At 38.1% G+C, this 26,429-nt stretch overlaps 1 protein-coding gene across 6 annotated transcripts in view; it reads left to right on the top strand.

Annotated features, from left to right (window-relative positions):
* Positions 1-831: 831 nt before the first annotated feature.
* CNOT4 (CCR4-NOT transcription complex, subunit 4) overlaps positions 832-26,429 on the top strand; it is a 107,516-nt gene continuing 81,918 nt past the window's right edge. For all 6 annotated transcript variants that reach the window (XM_004677067.2, XM_004677065.2, XM_004677066.2 and 3 more), the window contains exon 1: positions 832-1,069. The gene's annotated coding sequence lies outside the window, so the exon portion shown is untranslated. The remainder of the gene's footprint in view (positions 1,070-26,429) is intronic.

Here is a 26,429-nt window from a genome sequence, read left to right as displayed (position 1 = left end):
CAGAGTTCTAGGAAGCAAGCCAGAAGAACCAGGAACTTGATTTTCTGCATTGAAGAGTCCTCAGCACTCGTAGGGATCACTGCACATTTTTATGTTCTTTGGATTAAGTTGATAGTGCGCAGTTTGTCAATTTCATGCACAGAGCTGTACGGGCCGGACACCCACCTAACAATAATTTGCACCTACGTCCGCCGCAGAACGTTCTCCTATTTACATAATCAGAAACACGTTTTTTTGCAAGTGCATAGGTCGGTCCGTTCTCTTGTTTTCCCGTACAGGACAATTTGGGGTATTCTTTCCACTGGAGCCTAAAGGTGAAAATGGGCTCGAGGGTAGTGGCCCCCAAAAGCACGAACAAGGGAAACAAGGAAGCGCCCGCTTTTCGCAAAGAGCCAGCGGCCCATTCTCACCCGCGATCAAATCCCGCGCTCCTCCCCGCCCCCACCTGCCCCGGCCCCGCCCCCTTAACCACCTCTTGTGGGCGGGGCCGAAAAGACGTCCCAGTCTCCCTCCAAATTGGTGCGCTTGCCCTGATGTTTGCTTGCTAAATGTTTGCACATTTTAGCACACATCGAGAAAACGCGACCACCGAAGACCGCCGACCCAATGACAGTGGAGCAGCACACGCGGGCTGAGAAGGAAGTAAAACACCGAAAGCAGCCGTCTGGCAGACACGTGAGGCGGGCGATTCCGTCCGCCTCCGCCGGGAGAACTTCAATTCCCAGCTTGCCACTGGGCGGTTACCCTCGGAAGACTACAACTCCCAGGGTGCTGCGGGGGCGGCCGCTCGCCGCTCCTCCTGCCCCTCCCCCGCCCCTCCCGGCTGGATCGGCGTGCGCCTGCGCACCAGAGGCCGGAGGAGTCTTACCCTAATGTAAGATGGTGGCCCGTCTGGCTGTGGAACCCACCGAAAGCTGAGAGTCTCTCTCTCAGCCGTAAAGGTCGGACTTGCTGAAGCAATCAGGCCCGGTTCTGAAGAGTTTTTTCCCCGACACTCGTTCAGTGGTCTCTGGTGAGGACGCGGCAGCGCGTGGAGTCGGCTAAGGGAAAAGCGAGGCAAGGCAGGCGGGTGAGTCTATGCGGGGCTGGGCTAAGGGGAAACCCGGGGCTGACCGGCTACGAGAGAGCGGAGGCTTCTCTGGCTCTGTGCAGGCCGCACCCCCCTTCTCCCCACCCCCCGCCTCATCTTCACCCTCCTCCTCCTTGTTCTTCCTCCTCCTCCTCTTCCTCCCTCTCCCCTCTACGCCACAGCAGTTACCACCAGGAAAAGGGAGCGGGACAGAAGGCGGCGCGGCCGCCGACACCGGCTCCTTCGACAATTTCTTCAATTTAGGAGTACAGGCGGCTTCTGGTCTTCAGCTCCCCTGCATTTTTGTAGGGACAGGATTCTCAGGTCTCGGCACTGCCGGTTTCCCCAGCCCCCTGCCCCGCTCTGACGTCCTTTCCTTGGCCCCCGTCTCCCGAGACCCAAGCCATCACTTCGCTCTGACCCGTGCTGCTGCTCGTGAATCCCATCGCTTCCCTGCCCACTCGTCCTGCTTGCTGGCTTTTGCTCCACTGCTGCCACTCTGGAGTTACCCTTTGCCCCCCCAACCCCCTCCTCTTTGTGCTTGCAATCAGCCCCCAGACTGTCTGCTACACTAGAGCTTCCTGCGATTTGTAGTCTTCCCTTGAACCACATCTGTCAATTTCAAGCTGCCCCTGAAGTCTCTAGATGATTGCTCCTGCTCGTCCTTACCCACCTGTTTCTCGGCTTTCCTGGGAACTGTCGTTTCCTGACCTCTTTCCTGATACAGGTTCTTTGAATACACATTTCCAGAAAAAAGGGATGCCCCGTATTGGCCCTTGAAAAGTCAAGGAAGTTGGGAAGTGAGTAGTGAAGTGAGGTAGGATACTATCAAACGTTATGAGTAAAGATCGTTTATTCAGGCTGCTGAGGAGAGGAACATTTCGTTTTGCTTCCTTCCATTGACCTATTTGTGGATTATTCACACTGTTGGGACGTGGTTTGTTTGTTTTTTTCCTTTTCTTTTTGGACCGGTTTTCCCATGTTACTTAGCGTTCTTCTGAATTACCTCTCTTCTAGACACTATGTGGGCTCTGATTATACCCACATATACTGGCCTAAGCATTTCAAAAGAAGATAAATCTGGGACAGAGAATTCACCTGTGAACTCCACAAGCAAATAGAAATGATATTTTGAATATATGTAGGTTAGATATGGGTTAGACATTCCCTATTGAGAACTGATTATTGACTGAGTGAGTTATATTGTTGGCCAGCTTAATTAATGACATATTTTATTTATGGTTTAAGTGGAAATTTCCTCTCCAGCAAATATCAAATTTAGTATTTTGGGATGTGGGAAATTCTTTTAACATCTCTAGTATGGTAGGTTCCTGAATAAATCTCCTCTTGAAAATCTATTAGGCATATATGCAAAGGAAATAACTTTTTTTTTTCTTTTTTGTGCAAGACTAAGTCCCTCATTTTTTCCAAGAAACGAAGGGGCTGGAAAAAGAAAAAACTTATACACATAGGTGCATTTGGTGGCACTCACCATCATTATTACCAATATTAAAGAGCAGAAACTAGAAGCAAGATGTGGCTTATGATGTCCATGTTTTAGTGAAAGCAAAATTGAAATGTACTAATGACATAGTGGGAAGAAGGAGCTTTTGCTATAACCAAACTGATGTACTAATGACATAGTGGGAAGAAGGAGCCTTTGCTATAACCAAATTGCTGTGAAATAATTACCAGAAAAGCAAACAAGATTACAGGATTACGTAGATCAGATACATACATCTCAGCCTTAAACATAAATAAGACATTGTGTTCTTAGGACATAAAAAATGTTAAAAGTCATAGTAGCAACCTCATGCAGAAATATAGCTCTTACTTGCAAGAGTAATACAAATGCAGTTACCCTTTTAATCACTTTTACATGTTACTGTATTATGGTGGTTCTTACAAATATTACCTATAATAATTGAAGAATCTTCCGTTTGATATTACATTCACTTGTGATAAATGGTCTGTTTTATTAAAAGTAGACCAAGGTTAGAACTGTTTATAAAACTTACTTTAAATTACTTTCAGTTACTTATGTTCAATTTGGGGAAACTAATTTCCTGCTTTTCTGAAAATTAGAAGTAAGCTGTATATAGTAGGCTTTGTCCTAAGTTTTAACTTAAGGCTTTCTGAAAAAATATTACATATATGTATATTTTTTAAAGATTTATTTATTTATGCATAAAGAACTGGGGTACAGGCTAGAGGTGCAGGGGTGGTGAGAGGATTCACCACAGACAGCGTGGGGAACAGGACAGGCAGACTGATGAAGCACACTGCTGAAGGGGAGCACGGGCTGGTCAGGAGAGGTCTGCTGTGCCCTGTGGATCACCTCCGGGGCGGGCAGGGATCGAACTCATGCTGAAGTGGCTTTAGTTTTTTAGTGCTGGGCTTTAACCCACTGCGCCACCAGGGAAGGCCAATATTATATATATTTAATTTTTCAGTAGGTATGTACTTACATTTGACTCTGAATTTCAGTTTTCTTTGTAGTATCTTGGTAGAGATGCTTCCCACTTTGAACACGCCCAACACACAGGTTTGGCAGTCATACTTGGCTGAATTGTAAGGAGAACTGTCTGTCTGGCAGACAGGGGTAAATTATTTTAATATATCTTTTCTTTTGTAAAGATATTTTGTCTTACAAAGTATCTTCCAGGTAATTTTCTTCACTCTACTTTTTCCTTCAACCAAGTTCAGGGATCTTAAGCATATCTAAAAAGTTACCTAAAGTTCTTTGACATTTTGGTAGGAAATAGGGAGCTGAAGTTGCAACATTTTTGTTTGGTCTAAATTTTTAGATAAAACATTGTGAACATTGCAGCTTCCTAGTCCCTTTGGTTTTTTTTTTTTTTTTTTTCCTTCTTCATATAGATTTAGTTTGGAATACTTTCTGCCAGGTTCAATAATTGAATTTTCCAGATAAGTAGATTACTTCTATAGGAAGGTTTTACAACATGAAATACTTAATGTTAATATAAACTTGTTTTCATCAAGTTGCAGAGACTAATCTTTAGTCTTACTAGGATGAGCTAGTTATAGTCAAATGGCAAAATTCAGGAACATGAAATTGTTTTGTAATTCCCCTCAGCTTCCGTCTAAATGGGAGCTTTAGAGGTAACTGACAACTTTCTGCTTTATAAAACAAAGTGGATGTTGCTTGAGGATGTACTCCTTGCCTTAGGGGAGTTTTATTTTAAAAGTGACTGTTAAGAGTGAAAAAAATACAATCTCAGTGAAAGCATTATGATTTTAGAAGTCTTCCTTTTCCTTTCTTAACTCTGGCTTTTAAATTGAAGCTACATTTTTCATTTTAAAGTGTTTTGTGTGTATGTGTGTTCCTGCAATTAATATTCACTTGAATAAGTTTCAACTCAGTGATATTATTTTTGTAGGCCATTCAAGTGGAATAGAAAGTTTTAATTTGTGAAAACCTTCATCCTCTATTGAAAATTCAGATAGCTAACTGTCATTTAGTGTAACTAGCACGATACTGGCTTTTTATTAAGGAAGTTGCATTCAGCTTAGGTGCCTCTCTTGAAGAAAAACAGTAGGGAAATAGGTTATAGAAGTTTTTGCTGTTCTAGAAATAGTAAAACTAGAATGTACTACATACTTTTCTCAAAGGATCTCAATCTAAGTGGAACTTGCAAATGGTTTTCATCCCACTGGAATAGTATGCATCTTCTGAGATTTTTAAAAAATTTTGTTACCTCAGACATTTTAGGGAAAAACCTATAAATGACCATATATATTTAAAAACATAATAGTATATTTTAAATGACCATATTTTTATAAGTGTAACAATATCCCTAATGTCTTAAAACTATAGATATATATTTTTTCTCTGAAGTTGAGAGTTTAAAAATTGTAAAGATGACATAATTTACTCAATTATTTAGTGATATAAGGAAAGAAGATAAGTGGGACTTTAATCATGCATGGAACAGTTTGCTAAAAGAATTTTTTTCATAATTTTCTAATCTCATTATGATGTGGCCTTCTTTAGTAGAAGAATTTGTGATAAAATGCCAGCTTTTTCAAAAGCAGTAATATAATCCTGTGGGTTTTATCACAGCTTTCTTTTTCATAGTATGATTCTTTTATTTTTTTAATTAGAAAGTACTTATAGAAGAGAAAATTTCAACACTGTGTTGGCCCTTTAGATTAGCTTTCCCATTGTAATTTTTGATTTTTTTTTTTTTTACCAGAAGAGAGAAATTACATGCTACAGAAAAATGGGATACAAACTTCTACTTGTTGGGAGAACTTTTACTTTAAAGGTAGTGCAAGTAACCAGGCAATTTGAGTATGAGTATTTTTTCTTAGGGAGATTAATTGTAAGGATGGTTATACTACTCTTCTCAACTCTGTTTACAGGAGAGTTGTCTTGCCTCAAAGTTTAATTTCTTTGTGTGATAGGCAGATGATAGATTGTTATCAATACGAACATTAGTAGGATGTATAATGTGATTAATATAAATAAAATTAGTACAGCATGTTCATGTTATTTTGTATGTGTATGTCAGGTTCAAAGTGTTTTTTAGTTAATCTCACTTCTTGAAAATTTAGAGAAAATACAGAGGGAGAAATCAAAATAATCAGATTGGTTTATATTTTTGCCTAAACCCAGCTTTGGGGGAGAATAGTGTAATCAGAAGGCTAAAATGCCAGCATTTAAAGGCAGCTAAGTGTTAGATTCTTGCTTTTGGAAGGAATTAGTGAATGAGTTCGAGAAAATGATGACTGAATTTTGAAAAGTAGTTACAGACTGAAATATCAAAGCATTCTTTAGCAGCAACAAGCAGATACATTGTCAGTTAGCCAAGTATCTGAAATTTCTAAGTGTGTTTTTTCAGTCCTTTAATAAAGTGCTGATTTTTCTGATTTAAAAACCTACTAGTTCATTCCCTGTTCAGACAGTAGTCAGTATCTTAAGATTATGAATTTCCTAAAGTAACATTGGCTGATTTTGGCTATTGAGCACTGATTTGTAGGGATTTACTTTTTCTTAATTTTTGTGTTATATTTGCTTATATATTTTTTTCCCCTGATGCTTTTCATTCTTCAGTAATTCCTTGGATATTAGTATTAGTGCTGTAATTAAAATATAAAAATTTGAAATAGAAACTGTATTTTGGTGGTAAGATTAAGTTTTCGTTTGAAGGTGATCCCTTCATTTTGACTATATTTCTTTCACACTATTTTTTTAATTCTTATATGATAATTAGGAAACATGTTTCTAGATCTTTCCAAAAACTTTTTTCTTACTCTAAATGAGGACTTAGGCACTTTGTTAGGTAAAGAAAGTGATAAAATGTATTTTGGTTTTGTTGTTTAAAATTAAGTAAAGATATTCTTTTTAAAAATAAACATTTTAATGAGAAAATTTTTAAACAAATGTAAAAATAAGCACAAACCTATGTAGCTGTCAGTCACCTTCAAAGATTATCAACTCTTTCTTACTTTGCCCCTGTACCTCTAACTTACTGTAGTTTTTTCATTGTTTCATTTGTATAAGAACTCCTTTGATATAATAAAGCATCTTAATTTTTTAAACAGGATTATTCAGTCAGCTTGTCAAATAGTCTTTAAGTGCTTATTATAGACCCACTTCTAGGGAACCTCTTTTAAGAGTATACTGTTGGGTATACTTTTATAATGATAGAACTAGCATTATCCAAAACAGTATGCAAATAGTGTCTGGTATTTATAGTCTTGACCCCATGTGTTAGTGTAGAGATCTCTGAATCCCGAAGTTCTTGGAGTGGGGCTTCCTGAAGAATGTAAAACTTGAATAAAGAATACATATTTTCTGCATAGGCAGAACATCTCCAGAGGAGAGGCAGAACACTCCATCTATTCCATGTGGGAGATGGCAGCTTGAGCAAACACTTACTGAGTGATGAAAGGAGCCTGATCTGTGGGGAACAGTGTTAATTTCTGGGAATGCTGTAGGATAAGTTAGTATGCTAGTGTTGTATTAGGTTATGAAGGGTGTATTCAGTGTCAGCTTGAATTTGATCTGCCATGCAGCTAGGAGCCATTAGAGATGGGGGTGGTGGTGCAGGAGGTGACGTAATAAAAGTGCTCTTTTGAAAAGAGTGCTCTTTGAGTAATGTACAGCATATCTGAGTTGAGTTGAGTTTGAAAAATTAAAGATCAGACTACTGAAGTAGGAGGTCATCTGACAATTGTTAGTGTAGAAATTCTACTGGATTTGGCAGCTAATAGATTCTATCTTATTCCTTATATCCAGAGATGGCACCGAGGTTTTGGTGATTAGAGAATTGTCTTTGACAGTGAGCTGCAGTTTGTTACACAAGTCCAAGCTTTTGGAAAGAAAGTGATGCATTTACACAAATAACAATATCACAAAGTTTTAGGTAGAAAATAGCTATCAGATTTTCAAATTTTTTGATATTCATTCACCGGGGAATCAGAGTTTGGAACAATCTTCATGATTTAAGATGGGACATACTTGTAAAAGAAATTTGTGCCTTATCTGCTTCTTGTGCTCAGGAGTGTTAGGAAACACATACAGCTTGTAATCAGAAGATATTGTTGAATATCTTTAAAGTTTAATAATGACCTAATTAGAATACAAGGGATGGCAGAAAATGCTGATTAAGTAGGACACTAATATCGGCTGCTCCAAGCCTTCTTTTAGCTGCATAAAGTTAGGTGAGCAGGCCAAAAAAGAGTATAAAGATCTTATGAAGTGCAAATGTATTCTTCGATTTTTTTAATATAGTTTGTTTTATACAAATATTATTTTTAAAAATGTGAAAAAGCTTTGGTTAAGTACTGACCGTACTTACTTTGATTGGATTTCTTGAAACTCAAAGACTCTTGATGTTTACTTTTCTTTATTTTGGTTGTTGACTCTTCATTATGCTAACTTTCTGCACCTGTTGTGTATTTTGACAGTTTTCTTTGTTACGCAAAAGAAAATCTTACAAAAGTGGGGAAAATTAGATTTCTTGCTTTTGGCTTTGTTAATTGTAGATGAATAGTAGTGTATGCGTTGCCACTTGCTTTTTCCCCTTCTTCCTGTAGCACCACATGTGTTCCCTTTCTGATATGAAGCATGTGAATCTCAAGAATTCTTGCTACTGAGTCTAAAAATACGTCAAGTTGAGGGTGTTTAAGAATTAAATTTTTTTATCTCAATTTACTAACCACGTCCTTTTTCTAATAAAATTTGTTCCTTACCATAGTGCCATGATCTGTTTAAGTGCTTGGGAAATATTAATAAGGATAAAGATGATGACAATTTAATACATTATTGAAAAATGTTTTCCATTAGCATTCCCTCCATCCTAACACCTTCTTACTCCTGAGAACATTACAACTATTTTTGACATTTTTATTTCTTTAAAGTGAATATACACTTAGCTGGTCAGTGTACTCACTAGAATAGAAAAGTGTTGCCTTCTTGGGGGCTTAACAGGGACTTTATTAATTTTGGATTTAAAATGAAATTGACATCCCCTTTGTACAGGAGAATCTTGAGGATTCTATCTTTCTCATTGTCACTAGTGTATATGAGAGAGAAATAAATAACAAATAGTTAGTCTAGTACCTTAGTATTTGTTAATATTTTTAGCAGTAACTGCCAATCCAGTTGTTTCCTCCAAGAATTTTTAATTTAATCCCTTGGAGTATGGAGCCACTTAAAATTGTCACAGTAGGTGGCAGTGGGAAGTAGAAAAAGGCTCCCTACTCCAAAGATCTTGCTGATTTTAATAACTTGAATTAATCTCAAATTATTAATAGTTTACATATTTTTCACTGATACAATACATGGGAGAGACTGATTTTGTGTGAGTGGCTTTGGGGATGACTTTGGGTAGCCAGGACCGTGGGTGTATTATCAAACTAGGAAAGGGAAAGAGACAGGAAACAAAGTGGGAAAATTTCAAACTCTAGTAATGACTATTGGATATTTTTCACCTAAGGTATGAACTACACTGTTTCCTTTGCTACTTTTGGATACATCATTTAGGTGTGGTTAGGTTGTTGGGAAGCTACAAACTAATTTAGCCTTTTTCAAATCAAAATAGTGTCTCTGACCAGGTTTGTGCATTTTAATAGTTCTAATTTAGTCTTGACAAATTTGTGTCTCTTTTTTTCTGCCAGGAGAAAAGGAGAAATGGGAAAGTAGAAAATGATAGGTATTATATTCTCCATCTGTTCATATGTTTGTGTTATATTATTCTAGGATTGTTTTGTGAAGAGCCTCTGCCTTTAATTTTTAATTTTATTTGCAGTCAGTTAAAAGTATAATTTACTGAGTCCTTAAATACCTTTTAAAAGAGTCTTTTGCCATACACTTGGTGATAGGTTGAAGAGTATCTATATAAGTTGGACATGTTAGTGGTACTTTATTAGGATCTGTTGCTTCTACTAAAGTCTTTTCTGTTACACTGGACCTAGTCCTTGATGTGAGTTTTAGCTTCCAAAAAAGTAAAGCTATTAGTATTTCTTTAAGATTGATACCAGATACAAGTCTCTGCCTTGTATTCCTATCAGTTTTGATCCTGATGACAATAAATATGATAGTCAAATACTCTGAACTAAGCACCCTGACAAGAGCATTTGTTAATCCTGTGTCGCCATGCATCCATTTGTCATGCCTGCAATTATTTTCAGCAGCATTGGGGAACTCTGAATAATATATGATGCATTCATATTTCCAGGTTGTCCTTTTAATTATGTACTACTTAATTCTGCAATTTTTAAAACTTGGCATGATATTAAAGGAAATAATATTCCTTAGTTTTTAGAGTAAAGGACTAAATTGATTTTTTCATAGGTGAACATTTTCAATCACCTCGTTTTCTATAGAAGCACTTTGCGCTATCCCTATATTTATTTATAACTACTTTTGGGAATTTTAAATATAATATCAGACTAGATTTCCCCGAGTATAAAGTTTGACTACCATTTACTATGTCACACCCAGAACAAGTTCCTTTTACCTTGTCTGGACCTCAGTTTTTTCACTTTAGGACAGAGCTCCTAGGGCTGCTCTGTGAATGAGCACATGAGTGCCTTGTGCATGCAGTAGTGCTTGTCCCATCAAAAGCCCTGTGTTGTGTTTGCTAATATACAGTTGAAAGAATTAGAAAATCAAATTTTGAAGACTTTTAATTCAGTACACTTTTTTATATATAGATACTAGGTATGTGTCTTAAGTAATTTGACTTGCTGAAAATATAAATAATGTGTTTGAGGGGGTAGTCAAAGGACGGACCTGCCTGAAATTCTTATCAGGCAGGGAGTGATGGAAAGTGAACTTGGATAGGTATGATAGAAAGCAATTATGGAGTGTTTGAACTAATGCAGAAAGTTTTATTTTTTAACTCAGGAAAGTGATGTGTATAAAATGCTATTCAGGAAAAGGTGGTTTTGAGTGTGCATGGTATTTATGTGGACAGAAGATTTTTTTGTTTTGTTTTGTTTTATATTTTGAGCTATCCAGAGTGACCGAAACAGTGCTTGGTAGCTATTAGGTGCTCAGTAAATGTTTGAATGAATCTTAAGGTAGGACATGAAATAAAGATAACAAAAAGTACAAAAGACCTAGGTTAAAGTTTGGGAATTCTTAGCTCTAAAGAGTGGAAGTAAAAAAGAAACTATTAAAGGAATGATTGGAGAGGTAGGAGGAAGATGGGAAATGTTTTGGAAAACTCATTTTTCAGGAGAAGTTACAGTGAGATAGGAAGACGTAGGATGGTATTATTGTTTGTTTCAGTAATGAGGAAAGGGATTGACAGGGTTCGGTTCAACATGTAAGGAGAATGACAGTAAAGTGCTTTGATGTGCAGTGTGAAGGTCGCTAACCTACCTGAGAGCATTCCAGTGCACTGGGAATATAAATCAAACTGGGGGGAGGTTAAGGAAGGTATTATGGGGAGACCATAGGTAAAGACCACTCAGTTTGGGAAAAATTTGTAAAAAAAAGGAAGAAGACGACATAATAGCAGCTTTCATTACTATGTTTACTGTGCGAGATCCTACATATTAGACATGAGAAAATTTGAGGCACTTTGTTCTGAATGTTCTTAAATTTCATAACATAGAAGACATGCCATTTTAGGTCTCTGCCTCATGCTGATTCTGTGATCTTGGGGGTAAGTCGTTTAAACATTTTATATCTGTTTTCTCCCTTATAACCTGGTGGCAGCAGTAGCACTTGTGTGTAGATCTAGTGAGGATCCCATTGTTTGTTTATTTATTTATTTATTTGTGCATACAGAACTGGGGTACAGGCCAGAGGCTCAGGGGCGGTGAGAGGCTTCACCAGAGACAGAGTGGGGAGCAGAAAAGGCAGATCTACGAAGTACACTGCTGAGGGGAGCAGCGGGCGGGTCAGGAGAGGTCTGCCACGCCATGTGGTCACCTCCGGGGCAGGCGGGAATCGAACTCATGCGGAAGTGGCTTCAGATTCTCAGTGCTGTGCTTTAACCCGCTGCGCCATCAGGGAGGGCCCCATTGTTTGGTTTTTAAAAAACATTTAGAAACAATGCTTGGTATGCAGTACCTGTTTGATAAATGTCAGGTATTATTATCTACTGGTGCTTACGTATGGTCAAGAGTAGGATTGTAGGTTCAAAGGAAAGGAAAGAAAAAAACTTAATAAATTTGTTGGCCAAGGAGTGGCATGCACTGAATGAGAAGTCTCTCAAACTATTCTGACCACTCTGCCTGGAGGACATTTACTTTAATAACCTCAGAGTTATCTTAACTCCTTTAGACCTTCACTCAAATGACCTCCCTTTTAATACACGGAACTGTTTATTTATATATAGAACCCAGGCTCCTCTCATTATTTGCATTGTCTCACCTTTTTTCTGTAATATTAATCCTCAGACATACCATATAACTCCCCTTATTTTATATATTGTGTTACTGCTCTCCATCAACTTGGGTAGCGGTATTTGTTTTCTGATATATCCAGGTTCTGGGAATAGTATTTGGTATTATTAGGTGCTCAATATATGCTGTTGAATGTTTAAACTAATTTCCCATTGAAGCGATGTGGATGGAGAATCAAGTGTTGGTGGTGACCTTTTTTTTTTTTGGAGAAGAGTTAGTTTTCTGAGATTGATGGACACTACATAGAAGTTGACCTCAAAGACTTCCTCATCTTTCTCAAATGAATTTTGGATCCATTTTGATAATGAATTCCTCAGAAATCATTTGGAGAACCTATTTAGCGAAAGAAAGGAAAGTGTAAGATGAATCTCTTTTTGTTCTAGTAATTACATTTTATATTTGATAAGCTGATGAAAACTTCTGTTGAAGTGCTCATTAGATGCTAGGCATTGTTCTAACTTTGTTAATTTTTTTAAAATTCTGCAGCAGATTTACAAATTGTTTTCTTGCAAGCCATATCAGGGGTGATGGGGAAGCTGTTTGCAGAGTCTAAGAGCATGCTTCTCTTGCAGGGAACTTCTGATACCTCATGTCCATGTTCCCTCCAGCATTCACAGCCTTCATACTCACTTGAAGTCTTTCTGGAGGTAATATTTTATATTACCTCCTCCTTTTTTATGCCAGTCAGCACCAGTCTCCCACATTATACTTCTGTCTCACACTTAAATCCCCACAGATTCTGAAAGTTTCCTGTCATTATACCCTTCTTTCCATCAGCAAAATCTCCTGTGTCCTTGTTTTTATACCTGAACATTTCTTTTCCCCCTCTTGTATGTTGGCAATTAGGTTTTTCATTGCTTTCTTATATACTGTCATCAAGGGTCAGCAGAGAGTCCTGTGCACGGACAAGTCTGTTCTTGACTATTTCAGCCATTCCTGCTAACCCTGTCTTTTTTAATTCTGGTAATTTAGGATATTTCTAACAGTGTGGCCTCTGAAGTTCTAAAATTTTTTATGATCTTGCTGTCCACCCTATTTTAGCTTCTCCATGGTTATGTCTTAAACCTTGTTATTAATAATAACTTACATTCCATGATTTTCTGTTCATGATGCCACCTTGGTGGCTGCATGTATCTTTTCAGCTCACTCCACCTGCTACCCAAACTCAACAATCTTTTACTGCCATTAGGTGTTCCAGTTCACAGATTCTGTTCTTTCCACTGTCCCTTTTCCCCTTGATTGCCTTTCTCCCTTTCTTAAGTTGTACACATTTGTTACCTAGGGATCAGTCAATATATTCATTCACCTTCATATGCCCTCAGCTTCCTTTTTCTTTTTTTGTTCTTGTACTCAATGGCAGAACCTCAGCCTTATTTAAATCTGATTCTCTGAATACTTCATGTCTACCTTTGTAGCTGAAAGTGACTGAAAAAAAAAGCATACAAGTAGAAACATCAAAAAAAAAAAAAGTCTATGATGACTCTCCTCTCAGATTGTTCTCAGTGTTACCTGACAGTTACAGTCAATTTCCTATCTCCTTTTGGTTTCCCCTCTCTAATATACCTCGCTTTCTATCCTTCCCCCCACATTTTTTATTTATTTGTGCATACAGGGTTGAGGTGTAAGGCAGAGCTGCAGGGGTGGTGAAAGGATTCACCAGAGACAGAGCGGGAAGCAGACAGCATATTGACGAAATACAATGCGGAGGGGAGCAGTGGTCTGTTCAGGAGAGGTCTGCCGCGCCCTGTGGGTCAGCTCCCTGGCTGGGGATTGAACTTGGGCTGAGGCGGATGTGGCTAGCTTCGTAGTGCTGCGCCTTAACCTGTTGCACCACCAGGGAGGGCCTTGCCCTAAAACTTTCAGCCCTCCTCATGTTTAGTCTCAGTGGATGAATCTGCTATCTTCTTCACTGAAGAAATAGACGCAGTCAGAATAACATTGAAGAGTCTGCCACAGCAGCTGTGTACTTGCTGATCTGACGCAGGCCTTGCCTTTCTTCTCTTACTACAGTGAAATGTCTTTGCTTCTTCCTAACCAGTTCTTTGGTTCATGCACTGGATCTCATCCCCCTTCACTTAGTCTGGACATTGCCCTGGCAGTCTTCCTCCCAATTTGTATATTGCCAGTTCTCCCTTCTCTTTTGGACCATTCCCATCAGTGTACAAACATACTGTTATTTTTTTCATTTAGTTTTTTAAATTAAAATTATTTTATATCATTCAATTCCACTTGCCTGATTTATTTCTACTCTTTTACCATAAATCTGTGGATGGGGACTGCTTCAGTTTTTCTGCCTTCTCTTTGTGATGACCAGAGTGTACAGGCATCTGATGCATTACATTTAAAGCGTCATGTTACCCTTGTTTTTCTTGATCTTGATGGATTTGGCATTCTTTTTCTGGGCTGAAAGCAGAAAGTCCTTGATGCTTAAATTTTGCAAGGCATGGTTACTGGGTATATGTGTCTGTGTGGCTGGTGCAGCCACTGATGAGAAACAAGGAAAACAGGGAAAAGAAAGGTACAGGTTAAAGCACAGCACCAAGAAGCTAAAGCCATTTCCCCATGAGTTCGATCCCCGCCTGCCCCAAAGGTGATCTACATGGCACGGCAGACCTTTCCTGGCCTGCCCGCTGCTCCCCTCAGCAGTGTACTTCATGGATCTGCCTGTCCTGCTCTGTCTCTGGTGAATCCTCTCACTGCCCCTGCACCTCTGGCCTGTACCCTAGTTCTGTATGTGCAAATAAATAAATCTTTAAAAAAAAAGAATCTCGGTCATCCCTGGTGGTGCAGCGGGTTAAAACACAGCACTGAAAATCTAAAGCCACTTCCCCATGAATTCGATTCCTCCTGCCCCGGAGGTGACCACATGGCGTAGCAGACCTCTCCTGGCCCGTCCGCTGCTCCCTTCAGCAGTGTACTTCGTAGATCTGCCTGTTCTGTTCCCCACTCTGTCTCTGATGAAGCCTCTCGCCGCCCCTGAGCCTCTGGCCTGTACTCCAGTTCTGTATGCACACATAAATAAATCTTCAAAAAAAAAAAAATCTTCTCCTGGTCACTTTTCCTCGCTCTTCTCTGTTTCCATTGTTGCAGAACACCTTAAAATATTGTCTAAGTGAATTAGTTTTCTCATGTTCTCTCTTAAACTAGTTCTAGTCAGGTTTTTGGCCTCTATCACTGTACTAAACTTGTTTGTTCAGATCTTCCAATAGTGACAAAATATAATAGTTGGCTAATGTTTAATCTACGTTTGGCTAAGTTATTTTCTCCTTCCTCTTTGATATACTTGCCTCTTAGTATCACTTTTCCTTAGTTCTCCTCAAAACTCATTGGATCACTTCCTTATTAGTCTGAGCATGTCATCTTCCTTGCTTCTCTCTAAATATTGGAACATTCCAAGACTAAGTGCTTGACTATCATCTGCATCGCCCTCATGTACTCTGGTAATGTCTGAGAGCTTGAACTTTTCTAAATGTTGATGAGAGTCAAATTTATTTCTGTTGCTCAGATTACTCTCCTGAACTCCAGATTTGTCTGCTCTTTAACTCAGTAGTTCCTCTTGAATGACTAATAAACACCTCAAACTGCAAATACAAAATCTTGCTCTTCCCTCCTCCATCTGCCCACCCACACCTCCACTCAGTGAGCCCTCTTCATTTTTTCCCCTTTTTTTTAAAGGATTTATTTATTTATGCATACAGAACTGGGGTACAGGCCAGAGGTGCAGGGGCGGTGAGAGGATTCACCAGAGACAGAGTGGGGAGCAGAACAGGCCGACTGATGAAGTACACTGCTGAGGGGAGCAGCAGGCGGGTCAGGAGAGGTCTGCCGCGCCATATGGTCACCTCCGGGGCAGGTGGGGATTGAACTCATGCTGAAGTGGCTTGAGCTTCTTAGTGCTGTGCTTTAACCCGCTGTGCCACGAGGGAGGGCCGAGCCCTCTTCTTTTTTTTTTAGCCCTCTTCATTTTTTAAAAAAAATTCTAAAATCTGTTTTTGGGTAGAAGAAATGGGGTATAGGCCAGAGGTACAGGGGTGGGGAGGATAAGAGGTTTCACTAGAGACAGTAGGGAGCAAACAAGTGGATTTACTTTGCTAAGGGGAGCAGCAGGTGAGACAGAAGAGGTCTGCTGCTCCTTTTGTGGGTTTGCTCCCCAGCTGGAGATTGAGCTTAGTTTGTAATGATGAAAGTGCAGAGACTTAACCCATAGGCCTCCATGGAGGCCTATGACATTTCTATTGTTGGCATATACCATTTGCTTAGGCCAGAAACCTGGGGGTCTTTCTTGACACTTTATTCTTACTTCCTGTTTTTTCCTATATATTAGAAAGTTATTGATTCTGTCTTTAACATATATTTCCAAAATTCAGCCAGTTTCACCAACTCCACAGCCATTAGCTCTTCCTTTATAATTGCAGCGACCTTTTAACAGAGTTCTGTTTCTTCCTTTTTCTTTATAGTCTGTCATTAAAACAACTGTCAGACAGTCTTTTGAAAAACTAAATTGGATGGTAAAGAGATTTTGCATCACATTTAAGAAATATCATTAATTCTTTAAATTACATTGCAATCTAATTTCACTAAATCTTGCTGGTTCTCAAGGTATATTTAACTCAGACTTTGATCATGCTTATTTTTATGGGTGGGAATGGTTCATTATCTTCCTCTTTTATCTCTAGGCCTCCCCTCCTTTATCTCCACCACCCCCATACCTACCAAACACTAGACACTTGCCCCCCCCCCCAGTCCCTACCAAACACTAGACACTTGCGTCCTTAACAAAATTGGAAAAGGGGGGTCTGAGTTGGTTGCTATTCTGGAGAGTTGCTTTGAATGGAATACTGACTCAACCTTTCTTAAAAGGTCTGTAGTTATTCACTGCTATCAACAACCTCTTTTAGTAGCACTTCTTTACCTTGTAGCCAATTTAGTGCCTTCTCAGTACCCCTCCCTGCCCCTTTCTCTGTTTTTCCTTACTCCGACTTGTAAACTTCTCCTACTCCCTCAGGTAAACTTTGTATTTCTAAGCCTTCTGGTGCTATTCAAATCAGTGTTTTGTATTCTAAATTCACTTTTAGATACTATGAAACTTATTCTTCAGGCTGTTGTGAGTTGATTTTACTTTTGTTATTAAAGTTTCCAATATAGTATGCATGATAGTAAGTAAAAGGGAAATTGATACAGGTGAAAAAAGAAATCATGTAAAATTGCGGGGAATATAAAAGATTTTTATTGTATACTTTGGATGTGCTTGTCTAGGCTAATAGTGATAGTAATTTCTATAGGAGTTCTATTATTGAATTATTCTATACTATATAAAGAAGCTTAGAGATTGGTTGGCAAAAAAGGACTTCACAGTTCATTTCTTTTTTCTCTTTGTTTTCTGTGAAGGCACATGTTCTCAAACTAGTTTTACGTTGAGAGTTCTTACTGAGATCCACCATCATTTGACAATTATAATACTGTATAGATATTCCTATTGATTTCAGATCCTTTCAGGTTATCATACTTAAATCTGTTGGTTTTAGGTATATGCTTGCTTTATCAAGCTGTTTCTTAGCTCTGTGTTATATGATATGTAACTCATTATTTATATATGGCTACTGAACACTTGAAATGTGGCCAGTCTGATTTGAAATGTGTACTGAGTTTTTAGTACATAAAACATTATGAAATATTTTGGTAATTTAAAAACAATACTGATTACTGTAGCGTAAATAATACTTTGGTTGTGTTGGGTTAAATAAGATAGCTATTCTTTTTCTTTCTTTTTTTTTTCCAAATATTTATTTATTCATGTAGAACTAGGGTACAGGCCCAAGGTGCAGGGGCGATGAAAGGATTCACCAGAGACAGAGTGGGGAGCAGAACAGGCAGATCTACAAAGTACACTGCTGAGGGGAGCAGCGGGCTGGTCAGGAGAGGTCTGCCTCGTCATGTGGATCTCCTCGGGGGCAGGCGGGGATCGGGATGGAACTCATGCAGAAGCGGCTTAAGCTTCTTAGTGCTGTGCTTTAACTGCTGTGCCCCCAGGGAGGGCCCGCTATTCTTTTTCTTAATGTGGCTACTAGAAAATATAAAGCTACATGTTGGTTTACATTATATTTCTCCTGGATACTACTTAAACCTACCCTTTTTTTTGTTGTTGCCCTAAAGCTTTCAGTTATTTTGACTCAGTGAATGATTTGCTACATATTTTCTTTTTTAAGGACTTATTTATGCATACAGAACTGGGGTACAGGCCAGAGGTGCGGAGCGTGAGAGGATTCACCGGAGACAGAGTGGGGAGCATAACAGGCAAGATTGAACTGAAACACACTGCTGAGGGGAGCAGTGGGCTGGTCAGGAGAGGTCTGCCAGGCCATGTGGGTCAGCTCCCTAGCTGGGGATTGAACTGGTGCCGCAGTGGCTGCGGATAGCTTCATAGTGTTGTGCTTTAACAGGTTGTGCTACCAGGGAGGGTCCAATTTGTTATATATTTCCTCATAGAGATTTTGGCCTTATATATTGTGAAAGCATTTCCCCCAAAGCTTAGGACTTTTATGTTGTTACGCTTCTTGATATTAGATTTTTCAAGCCTTGAATTTTATTTTTAAAAGGTTTACTTATTTTATGCATACAGTAATGGGGTACAGGTCAGAGGTACAGGGGCATTGAGAGGATTCACTGGAGACAGAGTGGGGAGAAGAACAGGCAAACTGACAAAGTGCACTGCTGAGGGGAGCAGCAAGTGTGACAGGAGAGGTCTGCTGCACCATGTGGGTCACCTCCCCCTTGGGTATTGAACTTACATTGAAGTGACTGTGACCAGCTTTGCATTGCTGCACTTTAACCTCTTGTGCACTGGGGAGGGTTTGAATTTTCTTCTTTTAAAACTATTTGTCTCTTGCTTTACTTTGCCTGTGATACTACATAAGTTCTAATTACTTTTTTCCTACATTGCCTGGAAGAATTTTGAACGAGGAATTGAAGGTAAAAAGTATCAGAGTTGATCTTTTATTTAATATCCTTCCTAATATTAGAACTATTATTAGTACATTTTATAATACTTCCACTGTTAATGTTCAGAGGCAATTTGTATATGGTAAAATAGAAAATGGATTCAAAATTTTATAGATGAGATTTTATCTGCTTGAATATAAAGCAGACAGATAAACAGCAACAATAACATAACTCAGCTGTCATGTCTTATAAATTTTATAAACTTGGATTCTTACTGTTTTTTAAACTTGGACCATACTGCTTTTTTTTCTCTAGATATTACTTTAAAGATTTAAGTATTCAGTTTTATTTGTATTCCTTTTCTTCAGTTTAGAAAAAGGTTTATGTATAGGTATAGTGAAAACATTTGAGGGTTAAGTCTTGAAGTGTGTTTTAAAGCAAATGGAATATAGCTCAAATCTGGGTAACTTTTTAAAAAGATTTATTTATGCATACAAGAACTATGGTGTAGGCCAGAGGTGCATGGGATGAGAGGATCCAGTAGGGACAGAACATGGAGCAGAACAGGTGGGTTGACTGAAATACGCTGCTGAGGGGAACAGTGGATGGGGGCGGGGTAGGGGTGGAGACAGGAGTGGTCTGCTGTGCAAAGTGGGTTAGCTCCATGGCTGGGGATTGAACTTGCGCCGCAGTGGCTGGACATAGCTTGATAGTGCTGAGACATTAACCTCTGTGTCACTCGGGATGCCCCATCTTGGTAGTTTTTTAAGTGAACAGCTGTTTGTTGGGTGATTGTAATTTTATTTTATTTTATTTATTTTTTTATTAAAGATTTTTATTTATTTGTGCATACAGAAGTGGGGTACAGGCCAGAGGCTCAGGGGTGGCGAGAGGCCTCACCAGAGACAGAGTGGGGAGCAGAAAAGGCAGACTGACAAAGTACACTGCTGAGGGGAGCAGCGGGTGGGTCAGGAGAGGTCTGCCACGCCATGTGGTCACCTCCGGGGCAGGCGGGAATTGAACTCATGCGGAAGTGGCTTTAGCCTCTCAATGCTGTGCTTTAACTCGCTGCGCCACCAGGAAGGGCCGGGTGATTGTAATTTTAAAGGGAGATGTTGACTTCTGTGTTCCAAAATATATTTGAAAGTAATTCATGGTATGTTGTGCCATTAACAAAAAGGACTTTGTTGCCTTTGAATATAATTAACTAAAGAACTACTATTTAAAAAATTTTTCAGGTACTCAGTGGGTACATAGTATATACTTCAAAGATTATGTAGAAGAGGGGAGTGGGACGGTAAGGGATCAAAAGGAAGGTGGGAAGAGCACAAGGGACCATGGATATACTGCAGGAGTGAACTGGTGGTGGGGACTCAATGGGACCTACACCTGAGAAAAGGAACAATGAAGTAAAATATATATACATAAATTATATATTAAAGATGCTGTTCTTAATTTTAAAACAACATAAATGCACATTTACAAGAAGTAGTACAAGAAGTTCGACCAACACTCTTGAGTCTTTATTTTTTTCTTTAATGGCTGGAATTGATTAAAAAGATAGGTTTGGTAAACAAGTACTATTAGGTCAAAGACTAGGGAAAAAAGAATAGTGGTAACATGGATAATAGTAATTGTGGGTAGTAAGAAGAAAACTAAGCTTACTAAAGTTTACATCCTTAGATACTTATGGAAGGATAACTTAGATTGAAATAAAGAATTTGCATTTCCTGGGTCTTAAAATTATAAGGAGCCTTGGTTTTGGCTCCTTATAAGCTTTGAGAATAAACCTGATTTCTCTTAGCTGTGCAGAATAATTTAAGAGTAATTTCTGAATCCATCTATGTTGTTTATATCAAATGTTTATTCTTTTATTTTGCTAACTAGTAGTCTCATGGTGTGCTATATAGCACAATTTGTTTATTTACCTGTTAAAGGATATTTGGGTTGTTTTCAGGTTTTTTATGCCAAAATAGAGCTGTTATGAACGTTTTGTACAGATTATTGCTTGAACATATGTTTTATTTCTCTGGGATAAATGCCCAAGAGAACAGTTCCTGGGTCATAAGGTTAAGTGCATACTTTTAAAATAAAATCAAATCTGTTTTCTAGCATGCTGTATGGTTTTTGCATCCCCCCATATTTTGTATGTGTGATTTGTTTCTCTGCATTCTAATCAGATCTGGATGTTGTCCATGTTATTGTAGTCATTCTGATAGGTGTGTACTGTTATAGTTGTAATTTGTATTCCCTTATGGCTTAAGATATAGAGCAACTATTTATAGGTTTATTGGTCATACATATATCCTCTTTGGAAAAAAAAGGTCTATTTTCTTTTTTAAAGATTTATTTATGCATACAGAACTGGGGTACAGGCCAGAGGTGTAGGGGTGGTGAGAGGATTCACCAGAGACAGTGGGGAGCAGAACAGGCAGATCGAGGAGGTACACTGCTGAGGGGAGCAGCCGGTGGTTCAGCAGAGGTCTGCCACACCATGTGGGTCACCTCTGGGGCCAGGGAAGTACAACTGGGAAACACCGTCTGTCAGGGGGGATTACTAAACCAAAATGAGCATGGAAGGAGGATGAGAGGGCCTTCCTGAGAGGTAGTGATGTGCTGAAAAACAGTAGAGCATCAGAAAATGAGTTAAATTTGAACAGGAGGCAGTAGCAAAATTAAAGATTCTTAATCTGTAGAGTGACTTGAAGAATGAGGTATAAAAGCATTGGCAAGACATGTGAGCTTGTTAGAAATGCACGATATCAGACCTAACTCAAGACTACAGAAGCAGAATCTGCATTAAGTGAGACACATAAGTGATTTGTATGCAAGATCGAGTTTGATAAGCACTGGTTGATGGGAAATGAAACAAATCCATGTAAGTTGAAGTCTAGAGAAGAGGGATTTCATTTAGATTCATTGTTAGTAATCCAATTGAAATGGTGACCAAAGGGTGAATTAGAGAGATTTATTAAAGGAATAAAATTAATAGGATTTAATGACTTGTTTAGACAATGGAGGAAAGTGTTGAATCAAAGATTATGATCAAGTTTTGGCACTAGACAACTGAAAACTGGGTGGGCCATTGACAAGAAATGAAGTTTGGGTGGCATAAAAAAGCTGTGATCATTCTTTATTCCCAGGCTACTAGAACTTTTGTTAATAGAAATCAGCATAATAATAATACCGGAGAAAATTCTTAAAGAATGGAATCAAGCTCATAACTGTAAAGTTATAAAGTAGATAACATTTCAGTTTTTTTTTTTACATGTTAACTGATTTCTTATTGATGTGTGAATTTGGTTTTACATTAGTGTGAAGCCATTTGATAATACTTTTAAAATTTATTTAAATTTTTCCATGTTTCTTCATAATCACTTTTAAATATACAACCCTCGCTTTAAGAAAATGCAACTTAAAAATAACAATTTCACCATTTACATTTTAGATGGGAAAGGATTAAAATGTTTGGTTCTAAGAGTCTTTAGTGAGACCGTAGGTTGTGCAGTTTTTTAAATGGCCATTTGGCAATGTTTGTCAGTTAAAAAATTGCACATGCCATTTTTGATCCAACAGTTTCATTTCTAGGAATTTGTTCTACAAATATGCTGACCTAGTTCAAGTAATTTACATACTGACTTGTCAGATTTACCAATTCTTTGGATCACTGTATTCAGGAAAATACTTTCCTAGTGATTATGGCCAACATTGCCTCATTTCATGGAAGACGTTTAGTTCACTCTGACGACTTTCCAATTCTTTGAAAAATTATTTTTTGAGCATTTTCTGATTTCCTTATAATTGCTTTAAATGTTTTTTTTTCTAGTATTTTGGTACTTTTAGCATTCTTTTGACAATTTCAGTTATCTAACAACCTTACTTTTTTATGTTTTTGATTGGAATTTAGCATAATTCTAAAGAATATTCAACAGTATACCTTTGGTTAATTTTTATTAATGTATTTAATATTCAGAAAAAAGTCTCACAATCAGTAATCATTATTTTTACTATTAATCTAATATATATTTATAACATAGACATCTATGAAATACCTAGGACAACCATACCAAGAAGAAATACCAGTATTTTAAACAATTAATTCCTGTAAAAATGAATTATCTTCATTGAGGCATTGAAGAATGATAACAAAATTAGTCAAGGACTTGAAATAATGAAATATTTCATTCAAACAAGAATGAAAAACTAAAAAAAGTGACACAAATCATATCATAAATGCCAAATTAAAAAAGTGATGACTGAAAATGCAAAATCAACACTTAATATTTCATGAATACAGAAATGCAGAATTTATATATTCTTTTTTTTAGAATTTATATATTCTACAGAGATAACTTAAATGATATATCTATATTACTATATTAATTATAAAGATGCATACATGGAAATAGCAATAGGTGATATATAAAATTGGTGATTGTGGTAAATTTATTGCCTGGAGGTTGAATATGGGATAGTTGGTCTGTTTTGATACACTAACATACAGCAACATGTGTTCAAGGTTTACATTGTGTTCAAGGTTTACATTGTAGTATTGTAATACCAAAAGATGAAAACTACCTAAATTATTGTCAGTTCAGTGGATGAATTGTTAATTACATCTGCATCCGTATTATGCAATGTGTTGTAGGCATGGAGATGAATGAAATAGACATTGTATATTAAAATAGGAAAATTTGTGGCATATGGTAAGTGAAAAGGGGAAGGTTCAGACCATGGAAAGAATTCCATTTCACTGGAAAAAAGAGGGGCACATGGATATATTCACGAGCATATGTTTATATGCCCTAAATGTGTCTGGGAGAATCCGGAAGAGTTACTTATAGTAGTTGCCACATGGACTCTAGAAGATGGAAACAAAAGTTAACAGTAAAGCTATTTAGTTTTCATCATTCTTACCAGTAAAAGTAAATTATTTATAGTTTAGATTCATTGTAGCATACATGAAAAAAAGGGACAAAGACTAGGAAAAGTCTTCCAAAGGTAGTTATTGTTAAAAAGTTGGTTTAGGGGCCCTCCCTGGTGGCGCAGCGGGTTAAAGCGCAGCACTGAGAAGCTAAAGCCACTTCCGCATGAGTTCGATCCCCGCCTGCCCTGGAGGAGACCACATGGCGCGGCAGACCTCAACTGACCCGCCCGCTGCTCCCCTTAGCAGTGTACTTCCTTGATCTGCCCGTTCTGTTCCCCACTCTGTCTCTGGTGAAGCCTCTCACCACCCCTGAGTCTCTGGCCTGTACCCCAGTTCTGTATGTATAAATAAATAAATCTTTAAAAAAAAAAAGTTGGTTTAACCATTTCCATTTAGTATTTTGCTTAATTTATCTTACTTACTGTAACATTGGTGTTTTCCAGCTGCCATCTGCTTTTTGCCCTATTTCAGCTATAAGATGGAGACATTAAGTAAACTTCTATATATCCTTTCTAACAGTCACTTATTTTTGACTGGAAGGCAGTGCACTTCTGGGTATCATACATTCATTGCCAGGGTTGAGTACTATCTAGTGGGCGGGGTGGGGTGTCCTTTGCTCATCACTGCATGTCTGTCATTCTTAAAGTTTCATAGTGTGTTGAAAATGTCAGCTTTCCCTTGGTAGGAAAACCTTTCTTATTGGACATTTAGGAATTTTTTAGATTTTTATGATATGAATAGAGTAATGTTGTACCTTTAAAAATAAGTATTATTTTGACCAATGCCTTTGAAGGACCTTTTAAATTATAGGCACGTTAATCATACATACCAGGAGTAATGAATTTTAGTGAGTAAAATTCATTAAATTTTATTTATAAAGTGAATAAATATACACATTTATTTATTTATTTGTTTAGAGATTTATTTATGCATACAGAGCTGGGGTACAGGCAGAGGTGCAGGGGCAGTGAGAAGATTCACCAGAGACAAAGTGGGGAGCAGAAAAGGCTTACTGATGAAGTATGCTGTGCCAGGTGGGTCACATCTGGGGCCACACTGAAGTGGCTTTAACTTCTTAATACTGTGCTTTAATCCGCTGCACCACCAGGGAGGGCTGTGTTCTATCTTTTGACCCAGCAATTTGACTGGTAGGAATTGATCCTATGATACAAAAGCACCCTCAAAAGCATCCACTGTGGAAGCACTGTTTATATAAAAGCAAAAGACCCAAAATAACCCCAACATGGGCCAGTGGAGCTAGTGAAATTATGATCAACCCATCAAATGGAATACTTCTTCTTATATATATTTTTCACATAGAAGAAATGGGTTGTATAGGCCAGAGGTATGGGGGTGGGGGACAATGAGAGGGTTCACCAGAGACGGAGTGGCGAGCAGAACAGGTGGATCTACTGAAATCTGCTGAAGGGAGCAGTGGGTGAGACAGGGGAGGTCTGTCTCGCTTTGTGGATCACCTCTGTGGCTGGGGATTGAACGCACGCAGAAGTGGCTCAGCTTGTTTTGCAGTGCTGGGCTTTAACCTGCTGGGCCACCAGGGAGGGCTCTTAGCATAATTATTAAACATTTACAGATTTCCTTTTTCCAGTTTTTTCACCCCATCAAATAATTTTTATTGGTATCAGTTCTTATTACATTTTAGAATAATTTACTAGCTATGAGTAATAATTCACAATTCATAATAAATATTTACTAATTAGATTTTCTTACTAATTTTGAAGATTAGAGCTTTGGTGTTTTTTATTTTTCTTTTGAACTCACTTCTACATATTCCTAGATAGTGTATTGAGATTTTGTATGAAATTTTGTCTGTTTGAGATGATTCATTAGTTTTTAGGCATCAGATATTTTGTCATGTGCAGTCCAGTTATGGTGTACTTAATTTTGCTGTTAATCTTTCCATACTAAATAAAGGATGGCTGTTCTATTTCTCAACTAATCCGAGAGAGACATTTTGTCTTTGATAGTATAGGACTGCTAAGCACCATTGTCATATTCATTGAGCCTAGTTTTTTTCTTTTTTAAAATTTCTTTCATATTTCACTCTAAAGGTACTGGCCAGGATGTTGACCTCTTTTAATTTTAGGTTTCCTGTTTCAGTAATGACATTTTAAAATGCAGAATATAACTTACCCATCTTTTGGATAGTTCTAGTTGGTAGTACCTGCCATGCAGGTAGCGCCTGTGAAGTATAACAAGGCATTGTGGGGGTCAGAGATAATACGTCTTCACTCTGCCTTCAACCAGACTTCATCTTGCTTAAACTGACTGCTAAATTGTACTAACTGTACTCTCAAGGGCTTGGCATGGTTGAAAAAACTATGTTTCTGTAAGTTATTTGCTTAAGCTGTATTTCCAGGCATGAATTTACTGGACTAGACAATTGTATTGCTATTATGGAGTTGTTTAGTGCTGACTATAAAAAGAACTGAGCCAATTTATAATGCTATCAGTGGTGGATAAGCACCTCAGTATTAGTATATTTTCTTTGGAGTTAGGTTTTACTATTTTTTAAAAGATTACTTAATTAACAAGAAGTCTTGTATAGTTGGCTTTTATTTGTATTTCATTTGCTTTTTGTAGAAA

The sequence above is a fragment of the Condylura cristata genome, unplaced genomic scaffold (assembly GCF_000260355.1).
Source record: "Condylura cristata isolate star-nosed mole 26May11 unplaced genomic scaffold, ConCri1.0 scaffold00005, whole genome shotgun sequence".
Classification (NCBI taxonomy): domain Eukaryota; kingdom Metazoa; phylum Chordata; class Mammalia; order Eulipotyphla; family Talpidae; genus Condylura; species Condylura cristata.
Note: the sequence above shows the minus strand (reverse complement) of the source record. Positions and strands in the feature narration are given on the sequence as shown.